Source organism: Cupressus sempervirens, chromosome 7, assembly GCF_028749045.1.
Source record: "Cupressus sempervirens isolate cs-2001-9-10 chromosome 7, ASM2874904v1, whole genome shotgun sequence".
Taxonomy (NCBI): domain Eukaryota; kingdom Viridiplantae; phylum Streptophyta; class Pinopsida; order Cupressales; family Cupressaceae; genus Cupressus; species Cupressus sempervirens.
In genome coordinates, this window is record NC_143124.1 from 11810905 (window position 1) to 11830372 (window position 19468).

The window sequence follows — 19468 nt, forward strand, 5'->3', positions numbered from 1 at the left end:
GTGAAAGAGTAAATGTTTAATTTAATTATTTTTATTAAATTACCTTTACTCCCTACTTAAGATTTCACTTTATGCACATGCATTCCCATTTAATAATTTATATTAATTATTAAATGCCATTTCCCTCTTAAGGTTTCCCTTTTAGGTTTTACAATCTCCTTCTATAAAGATTGATCCATTGTACATATTTCTATTCATTTTATTTATCTTTTAATAAATTTTTGCATATTTTTAGAGCCAAACCCCTACCTTCTCTTGTCCTTGCTTCTCTATGATAGGTTCTTGCATGTAGGTGTTCTACTGGATAAGTGGATTTGTATTTATCAAATCCTTAAAACATTAATCTTTCTTCTAGTTTTTTTAGAAATTTTACTAATTAAATGGACTATCAATATCCTTAGTCATGGTTAATGCCTCTGATTTTTCGATCTTACTCTTCAATGTACAAAGTTAATCCAAATGCCATCTAAGAATTTCTAATCATGCATGACATGAGGAGTATTCAACCACTATCCAAACACATGATGGAATATAAATTCTCTCTATGGGGTAAGCTAACTTGACACTTTTGTTGTTATTTCAAAATTATATCTCTCTAAAGTTAGTCATGGAATTTATTGGCTAGTCTTTATAAGATTAAATACGTGTGATAATTTCTCCCTTGAGGGTCCTATGGACACAATCAAAGACACTAGTTATAGTCCCCTTGTATCCTATAAGGTAATTTATTGGATCACTCATATCCTACTCTAGTAGGCCCTCTATTTCCCTAAAAAGACTCTTCTTATTGTTTATTAGAAATATAAATCTTGGCTAGTATTTATGGAAGTACATAAGTGTTCGAATTTTCCCCACAAGGGTACTATTGACACAATCAAAGACATTGATTATAGTCCCCTGGTATCCTACATGGGTTTTTTGTTTGATCATTTCTAGCCTACTATAGTAGGGTCCCTATGTACCTAAAAACATGCTTCACTTCTTTCTTATTAGAAATATAAACCTTGGGACCTAACTTAAAAATTTTGCAGTGTCCATCAACTTTCTTTAGTTCTCTTATTTGTCCCATCCTTGACTATGGATTAATGTGCCTCATTTTCTATTCCTTCTTCATTTTTAGATTATAAAACTTCATTTCTCAAAAGATGATTCTATGCCCACCACAAAATTTTTAATCGCTAGTGGAACTTTCAACTCCTATGCCAATGGCTATTGCATACAAAGGAAAGTGATGCAGTCAATATTGGTCTCAGAATGGTTTTGACATTTGGGTGTCAACACACTTAACCAGTTTCACTATAGATGCCAAGTACACTACGTATGTCGAGCTATAGTATGTGCCGAGCCATAATTTTAAGAGGTGCTAAGTGACTTTAGGTGCTGAGTAAGCAATAGATGCTGAGTGATATATAGGTGTCAAGTCATAGTTGATGCCAAGCAAGTTAGAGTGCTTTATATGCCGAGTGAGCTAGAACCATACATGTGCCAAGCAAGACAAAATGCAATAGATGCTGAGCAAAGTAGGTTAGTATATGTGCCACGCACCAGTAGTTTAGTATGTGCCGAGTAACATAGAATTAGCATATGAGTTTGTGCCCTCACAAACTACAAATGTAAACCATTTTTGAAGCCAAAATAGAAAGATTTCAAAGGAAAACAAGGATAAGAATGAATCTTGTATATTTCCTATGCAATCAACATGCAACCAGTCAGAAAAATGGAGAAGGCATGCAACCAATGAGAAAAATGCAAGGAATGAGCGGGAATTCAAGATTCAATATGGATTGTAGATTTGTATCTAACCCTAAGTCTATGAAGTCTTTATAAGAAGGCTTAGACCCCATGATGTTATGATGCTGAAGAGAAGTTAGAAGGAAGTTGTTAAGTAGATAACAAATTGTAGAATAGGGAAAACAATAGGGGCATCATAGACTTAGAGAATTGAGCAGTAGGTACACATTCAGTTGATCAAAATAGGACAAGGGATAAGGAAAAAGATCATATCAAACAAGGGTCACATTAGAGAGAGCAGATCAAGTGCTTGAATCTAGTAATTAAAGATTGCATACTATCAAGTTAATTATTCTAATACTTTCTTGCCATTGTATTAGATGTTGGAAATCCTATATTGATAGGTTAGCTTAACAGCTAGGTGGGAGAACCTTTAGAGAAGGTGATTGAAAATCCTATTGAATTAGGTGGGTTTAACAGCCTATTGTAAATCCTTTAACAGGGTGACACTTCTTGTAAAGTGTTTATAAATCCTTTAACTAGGTCACTATTGACATAGTGTAAAGCCTTTAATAGGGTAGACCATTAGAAGTGGTTAAACAATTATTGTTGTAGTAATTTTGTGGGTATCATCCCCACCCCAGTTTTACTTTCTTATTCCTAGAGAAATTTTGGGGTACCAAATTCCTGATGTCATGTGTTGATGCATACTTTTATTTCATGTTTACTTAAATGTTTATATGCATGTAGTTTACTTTTAGTTATGTGTTGAAAAGGATTTAAAAGGATAAAAACCAATTATTTTTGATTGAACTCCCCTCTCAAAAGTACTCTTCCCATTTTGAATATTTCAACAATTGGTATCAGAGCACTAGGTTTTCACAAGGAGAAGCCTAACAACTTAGAAAAAAGGTTTGAAGATGGAAGTCTTCAAACTTGGGAAGATCATAGACAATTAGGTGATTGATGTGCATCTCGCTCTACATAAATTGGAAGAAGCCAGAGAAGAATTGAGAAAGTCCTTAAAAATAAGGAAGGATATAGCCATAGCTGAAAATGACATACACTACAAGGAGATTGATACCACACAAGTGTTTTCTAATGGAGATTTCAATGAATTTGATGTAGCAATAGTTGAACTGATAGAGAAAAATAGATCACAAGCTGAAGAAATCAGAATACTCAAGCTTGAACAAGAATAACAAGCCATAATGCTTTGTGAAGTGACTAAACAAAAGAAGAGATCCATTGAAGACAAGGCCATGATAGAGGATGACAAGAGAAATCTTACCAATAGACCAGAGGAGAAGACAATTGAGTTTGAAAGAATCTCAAACATGCAGTTGGACACCTTGAGCCAGATGATGAATGCTCATCATGAATTGAACATGAAGGACATTGAGATCTCCACTCTGAGAATGCAGAACGAACAATTGCAAAATGAGTTGAAGAGAGAAAAGGAGATAGTAGAGAACTTCAACAAATCAAGTGAAGCCATCAAACACTTTGAACAATTGCTGAAATCACCAAGATCCAGCAATGACACTTCAGAACTTGGTTACACTAGCATTGAGCAAGGAGAATCATCTAAGACTATAGAAGAAAGGAGTTTTTAAATTGTGGTGACTGATAAGGAAAGTATTGTAAAATTTTTTTTGGGCCATGGTTGAAGTGTGGCTGACATTGTGGCCTACATATGGCCCACATGTTGTAACCCTAAAACAACATAAAATACTTGTATAAAAGGGTTTAGGGTTAGGTATTTTCATGTTGTTGTGATGCAAAATTGGTTCTTGTGGTAGTATTGAGCTATAAGGGATTACAAATTGTAATAAGGTTGTAATCACTCGATTGTAATAAGATCAGACTTGCTGTTTGGTGGATGTAGCCCAGGGATTGGGTGAACCACGTTAAATCTTGGTGTATTATGTTCTTTTCTATGTGATCTATTATTTTTTGTTATTGGTTATATTTACATGTAATTGTTATTTTTGTCCTTGGTTTAATCCTAAAAAGTGGTATCAGAGCAAGGTTGTTTTTCAGTTATCCTATGTAGGAAAGTCTCATAGTTAAGTGGGAGTCTCATGGTTGAGTGGGAGTGATGGTAGACGAGGGTAAGTTAAGTGTTGACAGGTTTAATGGGTAGAACTTTCAGTTATGGAAGATGCAAATGGAAGACTATCTTTATTAGAAGGATTTATGGAAGCCTTTAGAAGGCAAAGCCAAGAATCAGGGATCTATGTCAAATGATGAATGAGATTTTTTGGATAGAAAGGCACTTGGAAGCATTTGATTATGCCTAGCACCATCGGTGGCATTTAATATTACAAAAGTGAAGATGACAAAAGAGTTGATGAAAACCCTAGCAATATTGTATGAAAAGCCCTCCGCTTCAAACAATGTATTTCTCATGAAGCATTTATTTAATATGAAAATGGCAGAAGGTGGATCTATTGCAGATCATTTAAATGAGTTTAATACTATTACTAGTCAGTTATCTTATGGGGGTATCAATTTTGATGAAGAAATTAGGGCTATCTTGATTTTGTGTTCTTTGCCTGAAAGTTGGAATGGCTTGGTAATGGCTATGAGTAATTTTGTTCTTGGATCTAGTACCCTAAAATATGATGATGTGATCAGTGTTATTTTGAGTGAGAAAACTAGTAGAAAATCTTCAAGTGGATCTACATCAGGAAGTGCTTTGAATGCACAAAGTAGGGGTAGAACGAATGAGAGAGGAAATAATTCTGGAAATCATGGGAAATCAAAAGAAAAGTCAAAAGGGAGGAGGTCTCAATTGAGAGGACCAAACAACTATTGGTACTATGGGAAACCAGGCCATAAAAAGAAAGATTGCTGGAATTGAAAAAAAAATGAAGGAGATAAATTAGATGGAGACAATGAGGCAAATGTGGTAAGTAACAAATCCGAAGAGGATGCTTTGCTTCTATCTTTAGAAAGTGTTGATGATTCATGGGTTTTAGATTCTAGTGCTTCATTTCATGCTACACCTCATAGAGGTTATTTCATTGATTATGTCTAAGGGGATTTTGGGCTTGTTTATTTAGGGGATAATGAACCCTGTCAGATTGTTGGAAAGGGAAAAATTAAGATTAAGTTGCAAAATGGGAATCAGTGGCTACTACATGAGGTAAGACATGTTCCAAGGTTGAGTAGGAATTTAATTTCAATAGGGCAACTTGGTGATGAGGGTTGTGTAGTAACTTTTAATGATAAAAATTGGAAGGTTTCAAAAAGTTCCCTTGTAGTAGCAAAAGGTGTGAAAGTAGGCACCTTATATCTTTGTACAAGTCATATTGTTCCTTCTACTTTGATTATTTCAGAGAAAAATGAATGTTCGGGAACAATTGTTGCAGTTGAGCAGGGAGAATAAATAGCTACTGTAGATTCTAATATAATGCTATGGCACAATAGACTTGGGCACATGAGTGAGAAAGGTATGAAAGTAATTCACTCAAAGAAAGTTTTACAGGGTCTGAAATGTGTTAATATGGATTTCTGTGAAATTTGTGTGTATAGAAAACAAAAGAGAGTGAGTTTTGTAAAGACTGGGAAGGAAAAAAAAATGGAGAAATTAGAGCTTGTGCATACCGATGTATGGGGACTAACTCAGGTATCTTCCCTTGGAGGCTATCATTATTATGTTACATTTATTGATGATTCAACAAGAAAGGTATGGGTTTATTTCCTTAGATAGAAATCTGATGTATTTCAAACTGTTAAGAAATGGAAATGCTTGGTTGAAAATGAGACTGGTAAGAGATTAAAATGTCTCAAAATTGATAATGGTGGTGAGTATTGCAGTCATGAATTTGAAGATTATTTCTCCACTAATGGTATTCGTAGATAGAAAACTATTCCAAGGACTCCATAGAAAAATGGAGTGGCTAAACGCATGAACATGACTATAATGGAACGTGCAAGGAGCATGAGGTTGCATGCTAGGTTTCCCTTACACATGTGGGCAAAGGTTATCAATACTGCTATATATTTGATTAATAGAGGTCCCTCTACTCCTTTGGGCTATGCTATTCTAGAGGAGGCATGGACTAGTAAGAAGGTGAGTTATTCTTTTCTCAAGGCCTTCGGCTGTGAAGCTTTATAGACTCTAAAAATAGAACCAAACTGGAAGCTAAATCAAAGAGATGTGTATTTGTTCGATATGGCATTAATGAATTTGGTTATAGGCTTTGGAATTTTTAAAATCATAAAATTGTAAGAAGCAGGGATGTCATATTCAATGAAAAAGTGTTGTACAAAGATCTATTGTACAAACATGAGAAGAAAGAAGATGATTATATAGGGTTGGATGATACTCCAAAAGCTGATGTTCCAACCATTCCTCATGATGTGCAACAACTGCAACAAAAAATATCACACACACCAGTGAATGTTAGATGGTCAACAAGGTAAATTACACCTCTATAAAGATTTTCTCCCTCTTTGTATTCTATTTTACTTATTGATGCTGGTGAACTTGAAAGTTATGATGAAGCTGTGCAGGTGGATACTAAGACTCAGTGGGAGTCTGCAATGAAAGATGAGGGTATGTGCAGGATCATGGTGTACCAAACTATGGCCTTAAGTGGCAGTGAAAAATCAGAAAATCAGGGTTATGTCAACTTGACACATAATTTTAAAGTGGTTATGGACTTTATATCAAAAAGTTGTAAGAAAATAATCTATAAGAAATTGAATCTAGTTTCTAAACTACTAGGCCTTATCAGGAGAAAAAAATAATTGATTGGTCAAAAGGTTGAATTTTAATGCAGTACTACAAAAATTTCAGGGCAAAAATAAAAAGTAGGTGTATGTCTGACCACCTTAATCAAAATCAAATGATAATTTTTTTTAATATAATTATAGATATGAAAAGTAGACTCATGCTCGGATGTGATGCATATTTTTCGGTATTTTTATTTCAATAAATAATTAAATATGAATTTTTTACCAAAACTTTTTCGAAAAAAAAAGGTCCCGTGTCTGACCACCTTAATTAATAGAAAATTTTACCAAATTTAATTTAATTTAATTTTTTCTTATACTAGGCGAAGCATAGAATGTGACGCAACTTTTAGATTTAAAAAATGTTATACCGTTTGAAAATTATAGCTGTTTTTCAATCAGTATGTCAATCAACACTTTACAATAATCTTCATTGATAATTAACTAATAAATAGTTATCGATCTCAGAATTTGACAGAAATTATATTGATGGAATCTTCAGAGCGATATTAAAAAACCCTTTTCATTTCATTCAATTTCAATCAAAATAACATAGTCAGACGACTACCCGAAGTCTAAGTATCACTGAAATCCACTTCAAACACGTCTTTTGGGTTGACCGGGTAGGCTTGGTAAATACCAAGCCTAATCAGATATCGGATTTGAAATCGGATATCGGATTTCAAATTGGATATCCGATATGGCTAGGTGAATTTTGGTGAGAAATTTGAAATCCCAACCGATTTTGGAGGGAAAATCGGATTTAAGACTTATAGCTTATGATTTATAAATTATTTTTGTTATATTACTATGTAAATATGTATTATAATATATATATATATATATTATAACGTAATGTAAAGATATAACATATAATATATTAATATATAATAATATATTATGTTATTCTCATTATAATCTATAAATATAATTTATATAATTATTATTTTTACTAAATATAATAACGTAATTTATATATATTATATATATAAGTATGTTATTAATATATATATATATATAATAATGTAATATTTTTATTAAATATAATAACCTTATATATATATATGTTATTAATATATATAATAACGTAACATATATATATATATATATATATATATATATATATGTATGTATGTATGTATGTTATTAATATATATATAATAACGTAATATTTTTATTAAATATAATAAATTTATATATGTGTGTGTGTGTGTGTGGTATTAATATATATAATAACGTAATATATATTATAACATAATATTTTATAGCTTATAATTTATAATTTTTTTTTTATATTACTATGTAAATATGTATTATAATATTATATATATATATATATATATATATATATAACGTAATGTAAACATATAACATATAATATATTAATATATAATAATATATTATGTTATTCTCATTATAATCTATAAATATAATTTATATTATTATTATTTTTACTCAAGATAATAACGTAATATATATATATATATATATAAGTATGTTATTAATATATATATAATAATGTAATATTTTTATTAAATATAATAACCATATATATATATATAGATATATAGATATATAGATATATATATATGTGTGTGTGTGTGTGTTATTAATATATATTATTATATTAATATGTATGTTATTAATATATATGTATATTATTAATATATATGAGTCAAAGGGGGTCATAGGTTGACCTATGACCCCCTTCGACCCATTACATAACAACATATGTCCCTAGGGGTCCTAGGAACCCTAGTGACATATTAGAATCGTTCTTGTGGGTCGAAGGAGGTCATAGGTTGACCTATGAACCCTTTCGACGCATTACATTATGACATATGTCCCTAGGGGTCCTAGGACCCCTAAGGACATATTAGAATCATTCTTATGGGTCAAAGGGGGTCATAGGTTCACCTATGACCTCATTCAACCCATTAAATGATGACATATGTCCCTAGGGGTCTAGGACCCATAGGGACATATTAGAATCGTTCTTATGGGTCAAAGGGGGTCATAGGTTGACCTATGACCCCCTTCGACCCATTAAATGATGACATATGTCCCTAGGGGTCCTAGGACCCCTAGGGACATATTAGAATCGTTCATATGGGTCAAAGGGCGTCATAGGTTGACCTATGACCCCCTTTGACCCATTACATGACGACATATGTCCCTAGGAGTCCTAGCACCCCTAGGGACATATTAGAATCATTCATATGGGTTGAAGGGGCTCATAGGTTGACTTATGATCCCCTTCGACCCATTACATAATGACATATGTCCCTAGAGGTCCTAGGACCCCTAGGGACATATTAGAATCATTCTTATGAGTCGAAGGGGGTCATAGGTTGACCTATGACCCCCTTCGACACATTACATGATGACATATGTCCCTAGGGGTCTTGGGACCCCTAGGGACATATTAAAATCGTTCATATGGGTCAAAGGGGGTCATAGGTTGACCTATGACACCCTTCGACTCATTACATGAAGAGATTTGTCCCTAGGGTTCTTAAGACCCCTAGGGACATATTAGAATCGTTCATATGGGTCAAAGAAGGTCATAGGGTGACCTAGGACCCCCTTCGACCCATTAAACGATTACATATATCCCTAGGGGTTCTAGGACCCGTAGGGACATATTAGAATTATTCATATGGATCAAAGGAGATCATAGGTTGACCTATGAACCTCTTCAACCCATTAAATGATGACATATGTCCCTAGGGGTCCTAGGACCCATAGGGATATATTAGAATTGTTCATATGGATCAAAGGGAGTCATAGGCTGACCTATGACCCCCTTCGACCCATTAAATGATGACATATGTCCCTAAGGGTCCTAAGACGCTTAGGGACATATTATAATTGTTCATATGGGTCAAAGGAGGGCATAGGTTGACCTATGACCCCCTTTGACTCATTACATGACAACATATGTCCTGAGGACCCCTAGGGACATATGAGAATAATTTTTATGGGTCAAAGGAGGTCATAGGTTGACCTACCATTCGACACATTACATGATGACATATGTCCCTAGGGGTCCTAGGTCCCCTAGGGACATATTAGAATCGTTCATATGGGTCGAAGGGGGTCATAGGTTGACCAATGATCCCCTTCAACCCATTAAATGACGACATATGTCCCTAGGGGTCCTAGGACCACTAGGGACATATTAGAATTGTTCATATGGGTCAAAGGGGGTCATAGATTGACCTATGACCCCCTTTGACCCATTACATGATGACATATGTCCCTACGACTCCTAGGGACATATGAGAATCATTCTTATGGGTCAAAGGGGATCATAGGTTGACCTATGACCCCCTTCAATGCATTACATGATGACATATGTCCCTAGGGGTCCTAGGACCCCTAGAGAAATTTTAGAATCGTTCTTATGGGTCAAAGGTGTTCATAGGGTGACCTATGACACCCTTCAACCAATTACATGACGACATATGTCTCTAAGGGTGCTAGGACATCTAGAGACATATTATAATCATTTTTATGGGTCAAACAGGGTCATAGGTCAACCTATTACCCCCTTTGACCCATTACATGATGACATATGTCCCTATGGGTCATAGGAAACCTAGGGACATATTACAATTGTTCATATGGGTCAAAGGGGGTCATAGGTGATGACATATGTCCCTAGGGGTCCTAGGACCCCTAGGGACATATTAGAATGCTTCTTATGGGTCAAAGGGGGTCATAGGTTGACCTATGACCCCCTTCGACAAATTACATAATGACATATGTCCAAAGGGGTCATAGGAACCTTAGGGACATATTAGAATCATTCTTATGGGTTAAAGGGAGTCATAGGTTGACCTATGACCCCCTTTGACCCTTTACATGATGACATATGTCCCTAGGGGTCCTAGGACCCCTAGGGACATATTAGAATCGTTCTTATGGGTCAAAGGGGGTCATAGGGTGACCTATGACACCCTTCAACCCATTACATGATGACATATGTCCCTAGGGGTCTTAGGACCCCTAGGGACATATTAGAATCATTCTTATGGGTCAAATGGGGTCATAGGTCAACCTATGATCTCCTTTGACCTATTACATGATGACATATGTCCCTACGGATCATAGCACACCTAGGGACATATTAGAATTGTTCATATGGGTAAAAAGGGGTCATAGGTTGATTTATGACCCCATTTGACCCATTAAATGATGAAATATATCACTAGGGCTCCTAGGACCCCTAGGGACATATTAGAATTGTTCATTTGGGTCAAAGGAGGTCATAGGTTGACCTATGACCCCCTTCGACCCATTAAATGATGACATATGTCCCTAGGGGTCCTAGGACCCCTAGGGACATATTAAAATTGTTCATATGGGTCAAAGGGGGTCATAGGTTGACCTATGACCTCCTTTGAACCATTACATGATGACATATGTCCCTAGGACCCCTAGGAACATATGAGAATCGTTCTTATGGGTCAAAGGGTGTCATAGGTTGATCTACGACCCCCTTCGACATATTACATGTCGACATATGTCCCTATGGGTCCTAGGGCCCCTAGTGACATATTAGAATCATTCATATGGGTCGAAGGGGGTCATAGGTTGATCTATGATCCCCTTCGACCCATTAAATGACAACATTTGTCCCTAGGGGTCCTACGACCCCTAGGGACATATGAGAATCGTTCTTATGGGACAAAGGGGGTCATAGGTCATTACATGATGACATATGTCCTTAGGGGTCCTAAGACCCCTAAAGAAATATTAAAATCATTCTTATGGGTAAAAGGTGGTCATAGGTTGACCTATGACCAGCTTCGACCCATTACATGATGACATATGTCCCTAAGGGTCCTCGGAACCCTAGGGACATATTAGAATCATTCTTAGAGGTCTATGGGGGTCATAGGTTGACCTATGACCCCCTTTGACTCATTACATGATGACATATGTCCCTAGGAGTCATACGACCCCTTAGGGACATATTAGAATGCTTCTTATGGGTCAAAGGGGGTGATAGGTTGACCTATGACCCCCTTCGACGCATTACGTGACGACAGATGTCCAAAGGGGTCCTAAGACCCCTAAAGACATATTAGAATCATTCTTATGGGTCAAAGGGGGTCATAGGTTGACATATGACCCCCTTCGAACCATTAAATGATGACATATGTCCCTAGGGGTCCTAGGACCCCTAGGGACATATTAGAATCATTCATATGGGTCAAAGGGCATCATAGGTTGACCTATGACCCCCTTCGACCCATTACATGATGACATATGTCCCTAGGGGTCCTAGCACCCCTAGGGACATATTAGAATCATTCATATGAGTCGAAGGGGGTCATAGGTTGACTTATAATCCCCTTCGACCCATTACATAATAACATATCTCCCTAGAGGTCCTAAGACCCCTAGGGACATATTAGAATCATTCTTACGGGTCAAAGGTGGTCATAGGTTGACCTATGACCCGCTTCGACACATTACATGATGACATATGTCCCTAGGGGTCCTCGAAACCCTAGGGACATTTTAGAATTGTTCTTATGGGTCAAAGGGGGTCATGAGTTGACAATTGACCCACTTCGACACATTACATGATGACATATGTCCCTAGGGGTCCTAGGACTCCTAAGAACATGTAAGAATGCATCATATGGATCAAAGGGTGTCATAGGTTTACCTATGACGCCCTTCAACCCATTAAATGATGACATATGTACATAGGAGTCCCAGGACACCTAAGGACATATTGCAATCATTCTTATGGGTCAAAGGCGGTCATAGGTTGACCTATGATCCCCTTCGACCCATTAAATGATAACATATGTTCCTAGGGGTCCTAGGACCCCCAAGGACATATTAGAATCGTTCTTATGGGTCAAAGGGGGTCATAGGTTGACCTATGACCCCCTTCGACCAATTACATGACCACATATGTCCCTAGGGGTCCTAGGACCCCTAGGGACATATTAGAATCGTTCTTATGGGTCAAAGGGGCTCATAGGGTGACCTATGACCCCCTTCGACCCATTAGATGATGACATATGTCCTTATCGGTCAAAGGGGGTCATAGGTTGACTTATGACCCTCTTCGACACATTACATGACGACATATGTCCCTAGGTGTCATAGGACACCTAGGGACATATTAGAATGCTTCATATGGGTCAAATGGTGTCATAGGTTGACCTATGACCTCCTTTGACCCCTTAAATGATGACATATATAGCAAGGGGTCCTAGGAGCCCTAGGGACGTATTAGAATCGTTCATATGGGTCAAAGGGGGTCATAGGGTGACCTATCGCCCCCTTCGACCAATTACATGATGACATATGTCCCTAGGGTTCTTAGGACCCCTAGGGACATATAAGAATCATTCTTATGGGTCTAAGGGGGTCATAGGTTGACCTATGACCCCCTTTGATCCATTACATGATGACATATGTCCCTAAGGGGTCCTAGGAACCCTAGGGACATATTAGAATCGTTCTTATGGGTCAAAGGGGCCCATAGGGGTACCTATGATCCCCTTCGACCTATTAAATGATGACATATGTTCTTAGGGGTCCTAGGACACCTAGGTAGATATTAGAATCATTTTTATGGGTCGAAGAGGGTCATAAATCAACCTATGAGCCACTTTGACCCATATGAACGATTCTAATATGTCCCTAGGGATCGTAGGACCCCTAGGGACATATGTCATCATGTAATGGGTCGAAGGGGGTCATAGGTCAAACTATGACCCCATTTGACCCATATGAACAATTCTAATATGTCCCTAGGGGTCCTAAGACACCTAGGGACATATGTCATCATGTAACCTGTCGAAGGGGGTCATAGGGGTCATAGTTCAACCTATGACGCCCTTGAGCCCATAAGAATGATTCTAATATGTCTCTAGGGGTCCTAGGACCACTAGGGACATATGTCATCATTTAAAGGGTCAAAGGGGGTCATAGGACAACGTATGATCCCCTTTGACCCATAAGAATGATTCTAATATGTCCCTAGGGGTCCTAAAACAGCTAGGTACATATGTCATCATTTAATGGGTCAAAAAAGGTCATAGGTCAACCTATGACCCCCTTTGACCCATATGAAGCATTCTAATATGTTCGTAGCGGTCCTAAGATCCCTAAGGACATATGTCATCATGTAATGGTTCGAAGGGGGTCATAGGTCACCCTATGACCCCCTTTGACCCATAAGAACAATTCTAATATCTCCCTAGGGGTCCTAGGACCCCTAGGGACATATCTTGTCATTTAATTTGTAAAAGGGGGTCATAGGTCATCATATGACCTCGTTTGACCCATATAAAGCATTCTAATATGTCCCTAAGGGTCTTAAGACCCTTAGGGACATATGTCATCATGTAATGTGTCGAAGGTGATCATAGGTCAACCTATGACCCCCTTTGACCCATAAGAATGATTCTAATATGTCCCTAGGGGTCCTAGGACCCCTAGGGATATATGTCATCATTTAATGGGTCGAAGGGGGTCATAGGTCAACCTATGACACCCTTTGACCCATATGAAGCATTCTAATATGTCCCTAGGTGTCCTAGGACCCCTAGGGACATATGTCATCATTTAATGGGTTGATGGGGGTCATAGGTCACCCTATGACCCCCTTTGACCCATAAGAACGATTCTAATATCTCCCTGGGTGTCCTAGGACCCCTAGGGACATATGTCGTCATGTAATTGGTCGAAGGGGGTCATAGGTCAACCTATGACCCCCTTTGACCCATAAGAACGATTCTAATATGTCCCTTGGGGTCCTAGGACCCCTAGGGACATATGTCATCATTTAATGAGTCGGAGGGGGTCATAGGTCAACCTATGACCCCCTTTGACCCATATGAAGCATTCTAATATGTTCGTAGGGGTCCTAAGATCCCTAAGGACATATGTCATCATGTAATGGTTCAAGGGGGGTCATAGGTCACCCTATGACCCCCTTTGACCCATAAGAACAATTCTAATATTTCCCTAGGGGTCCTAGGACCCCTAGGGACATATCTTGTCATTTAATGGGTAAAAGGGGGTCATAGGTCATCATATGACCCCATTTGACCCATATGAAGCATTTTAATATGTCCCTAAGGGTCTTAGGACCCCTAGGGACATACGTCATCATGTAATGTGTCGAAGGTGGTCACAGGTCAACCTATGACTCCCTTTGACCCATATGAACAATTCTAATATGTCCCTAGGGGTCCTAAGACCCCTAAGAACATATGTCATCATTTAATGGGTTGAAGGGGGTCATAGGTCAACCTATGACCCCCTTTGATCCATATGAACGATTCTAATATGTCCCTACGGGTCTTAGGACCCCTAGGGACATATGTCGTCATATAATGGGTCGAAGGGGGTCATAGGTCAACCTATGACCCCCTTAGACCCATATGAAAGATTCTAATATGTCCCTAGGGGTCCTAGGACCCCTAGGGACTATGTCATCATGTAATGGGTCGTGAACAATTCTAAGACGTTCAGGAAAATATGTCATCATGTAATTGGTCAAAGGGGGTCATAGGTCAACCTATGACCCCCTTTGACTCATAAGAATGATTCTAATATGTCCCTAGGGCTCCTAGGACCCCTAGGGACATATGTCATCATTTAATGGTTCGAAGGGGGTCATAGGGCAACCTATGACCCCCTTTGACCCATATGAACGAATCTAATATGTTCCTAGGGGTCCTAAGACCCCTAGGGACATACGTCGTCATGTAATATGTCGAAGGGGGTTAGAGGTTAACCTGTGACCTCCTTTGAGCCATAAAAATGATTCTAATATGTCCCTAGGGGTCCTAGGACCCCTAGGGAGATATGTCATCATTTGATGGGTTGAAGAGGGTCATATGTCAACCTATGACCCGCTTTGACCCATATGAAGTATTCTAATATGTCCCTAGGGGTCCTAGGACCCCTATGGACATATGTCGTCAGGTAATGGGTCGAAGGGGGTCATAGGTCACCCTATGACTCCCTTTGACCGATTAGAAGGATTCTAATATGTCCCTAGGGGTCTTAGGACCCCTAGGGACATATGTAGTCATGTAATGGGTCAAAGGGGGTTATAGGTCAACCTATGACCCCCTTTGACCCATAAGAATGATTGTAATATGTCCTTAGGGGTCCTAGCACCCCTAGGGACAAATGTCATCATTTAATGGGTTGAAGGGGGTCATAGCTCAACCTATGACCCTCGTTGATCCATAAGAATAGTTCTAATATGTCCCTAGGGGTCCTAGGATCGGTAGGGACATATGTTGTCATTTAATGGGTCAAAGGGGGTCATTGGTAAACTTATGACCTCCTTTGACTCATACGAACGATTCTAATATGTCCCGAGGGATCCTAGGACCCCTGGGGACATATGTCATCATGTAATGGGTCGAACAGGGTCATAGGTCAATCTATGACCCCCTTTAACCCATATGAATGATTCTAATATGTCCCTAGGGATCCTAGGACCCCTAGGGACATATGTCGTCATGTAATGGGTTGAAGATTCTAATATGTCCCTAGGGGTCCTAGGACCCCTAGGCTTTGACCCATATGAAACATTCTAATATGTCCTTAGGGGTCCTAGGACCCCTAGGGACATATGTCGTCATGTAATGGGTCAGAGGGGGTTAGAGGTCAACCTATGACCCCCTGTGACCCATAAGAATGATTGTAATATGTCCCTAGGGGTCCTAGGACCCCTAGCTATATATGTCATCATTTAATGGGTCGAAGGGGGTCATAGGTTAACCTATGACACCGTTTGACCCAAATGAAGCATTCTAATATGTCCCTAGGTGTCCTAGGACCCCTAGGGACATATGTCATCATGTAATGTGTCGAAGAGGGTCATATATCAACGTATGACCCCCTTTGACCCATAAGAACGATTCTAATATGTCCTTAGGGGTCCTAGGACCCCTAGGGACATATGTCATCATCTAATGGATCGAAGGGGGTCATAGGTCACCCTATGAGCCCCTTTGACCCATAAGAATGATTCTAATATGTCCCTATGGGTCCTAGGACCCCTACAGACATATGTCATCATTTAATGGGTCAAAGAGGGTCATAGGTCAACCTATGACCCCCTTTGACCCATATGAAGCATTCTAATATGTCCCTAGGTGTCCTAGGACCCCTAGGGACATATGTCATCATGTAATGTGTCGAAGGGGGTCATAGTTCACCCTATGACCCCCTTCAAACCATATGAAAGATTCTAATATGTCCTTAGGGGTCTTAGGACCCTTAGGGACATATGTCATCGTGAAATGTGTCGAAGGGGGTCATATGTCACCCTATGATTCCCTTCGACCCATATGAATGATTCTAATATGTCCCTAGGGGTCTTAGGACCCCTAAGGACATATGTCATCGTGGAATGTGTTGAAGGTGGTCATTGGTCACCCTATGACCCCCTTCGACCCATATGAATGATTCTAATATGTCCCTAAGGGTCCTAGGACCCCTAGGGACAAATGTCGTCTTGTAATATGTCGAAAGGGTTCATAGGTCATCCTGTGACCCCCTTCGACCCATATAAACTATTCTAATATGTCCCTAAGGGTCCTAGGATCCCTTAGGGACATATGTCATCATGGAATGTATCGAAAGGGGTCATAGGTCATCCTGTGAGCCCTTTTGACCCATATAAATGACTCCACTAGAAATAATATAGTAAAAATAATAATAATATAATATAACAATCATATATATATATATATAAAATTTATAGATTATAATAATAATAACATAATATATTATATATTATAATTTACATATGATAATAATAATAATAATATATTATAGATTATAATTTATATATGATAATAATAATAATATGTATTAATAACATATATTTAATATATTACGTTATTATATTTAATAAAAATATAGTAAATATAATAATAATATATTACAATAATATATATTATATTTATAGATAATAATAATAATAATAACATATATATTATTATATATTAATAGATTATATATTATATCTTTACATTACGTTATATATATAATATTATATTATATTATTATATAATATATAGATTATATATTATTTTATATATAATAGTTATGTTATTATATTATATATTTATAGATTATATATTATATCTTTACATATTTCATAACTCAAATTAGTTATATCACTTACAAATTTGTTTTTCCCTCTAATTTTTGTCCCTTTTCCCTCCAATTTTTATGCCGCCGATATCGGATATCGGATCTCATATCGGATATCCGATATGAGATCCGATATTTGATATGAGATCCGATATTCGATCTCATATCGGATATTCGATAAGGCTTGGGCAGATTTTGAAGCGCTTTTAGACGTGTTCAAACTCTATTTTTTTCACATTGCCACTTTTTGGCACACCATGATCCTGCACATACCCATGAAATGGATTCTTTGCTAAAGAATAAGACATGGGATTTGTGTAAGTTGCCTGCAGGTAAAAAGGCTTTATAGAATAAGTGGGTTTACATGTTAAAAGAAGAGGATGGAGGTATGAAAAGATTTAAAGCCAGGTTAGTTGTGAAAGGATTTGCATAGAAAAAGGGCATTGATTTTGATGAGATATTTTCTCCTATTGTTAAAATGACTTCTATCCATACTATTTTAAGTCTTGTGGCTACTGAAGATTTGCATTTAGAGCAACTTGATTTTAAAACAACCTTCCTTCATGGTGATTTGGATGAAGATATATATATGGCTCAGCCATAGGGTTTTGAGGTCAAAAGTAAAGAGAACATAGTGTGCAAATTGAAGAAAAGTTTATATGACTTGAAGCAAGCACCTCGGCAATGGTATCTAAAATTTGACAATTTTATGCATGAGCATGGATATAATAGGTGTCATTCAGATTATTGTATTTATTTTAAGAGGTTGGATGATGATAGCTACATTATTTTATGTTTATATGTTGATGATATGCTTGTAGCTTGGTCCAACATTAATTATATTAAGGGGCTAAAATGCCAATTAGCACATGCATTTGCTATGAAGGATTTGGGGGCAGCAAAAAAAATCCTTGGTATGAAGATTTGTAGAGATAGGAAGAACAGAACATTGACGCTATCTTAGGTTGATTATGTTGAGAAGGTGTTGCAATGTTTCTCTATGGAGAATGCTAAAGCTGTTAGCACACCTTTACCTGGTCATGTGAAGTTGACTAAGGAGATGTGTCCCAAGACATAGGAAGAGGAGGATAAGATGTCCAAGGTACCCTATGCTTCAGCTGTAGGAAGTTTGATGTATGCTATGGTATGTACAAGACCAGATATTGCACATGTAGTGGGAGTTGTTAGCAGGTATATGAGTCATCCAGGAATTGAGCATTGGAATGCAGTCAAATGGATTCTCAAATATTTGAGAGGCACATCCAATAAGTGTTTACAATTTGGGGGCTCTAGTACTGATTTACAGGGCTATGTTGACTTTGATTTGGTAGGGGATATTGATACTAGGCAGAGTACTACAGGTTATGTTTCTACTATTGGTGGGGCAGCTGTGAGCTGGGTTTCTAGGTTATAGAAGATTAATGCTCTATCCACTACAGAGGTAGAGTATGTTGCTGCTACAGAGGCAACCAAGGAGATGATATGGCTTTAGTTCTTCTTGGAAGAATTGGGACATCCTTAGAAGGATAATTATTTGTTCATAGATAGTCCGACTGCCATTCATCTTGCAAAGAATATAGCTTTGCATTCTAAGACCAAACACATAAAGTTCCAGTACCATTTCATTTTGTTAGTTTTGGAGGATGGATAGTTAAAGTTAGAGAAGATACATACAAATGACAATCCAACAGATATGTTGACAAAGGTCGTAACAAGGGAGAAGCTGAATTCCTCTTTAGCTTCGGTTGGTCTTCTAGACCGAACATGAATAAAAGAATAGCAAAGTCCAGGGTGGTTTGATCTAGTGGGAGCCCCATGTGGTAGCGAT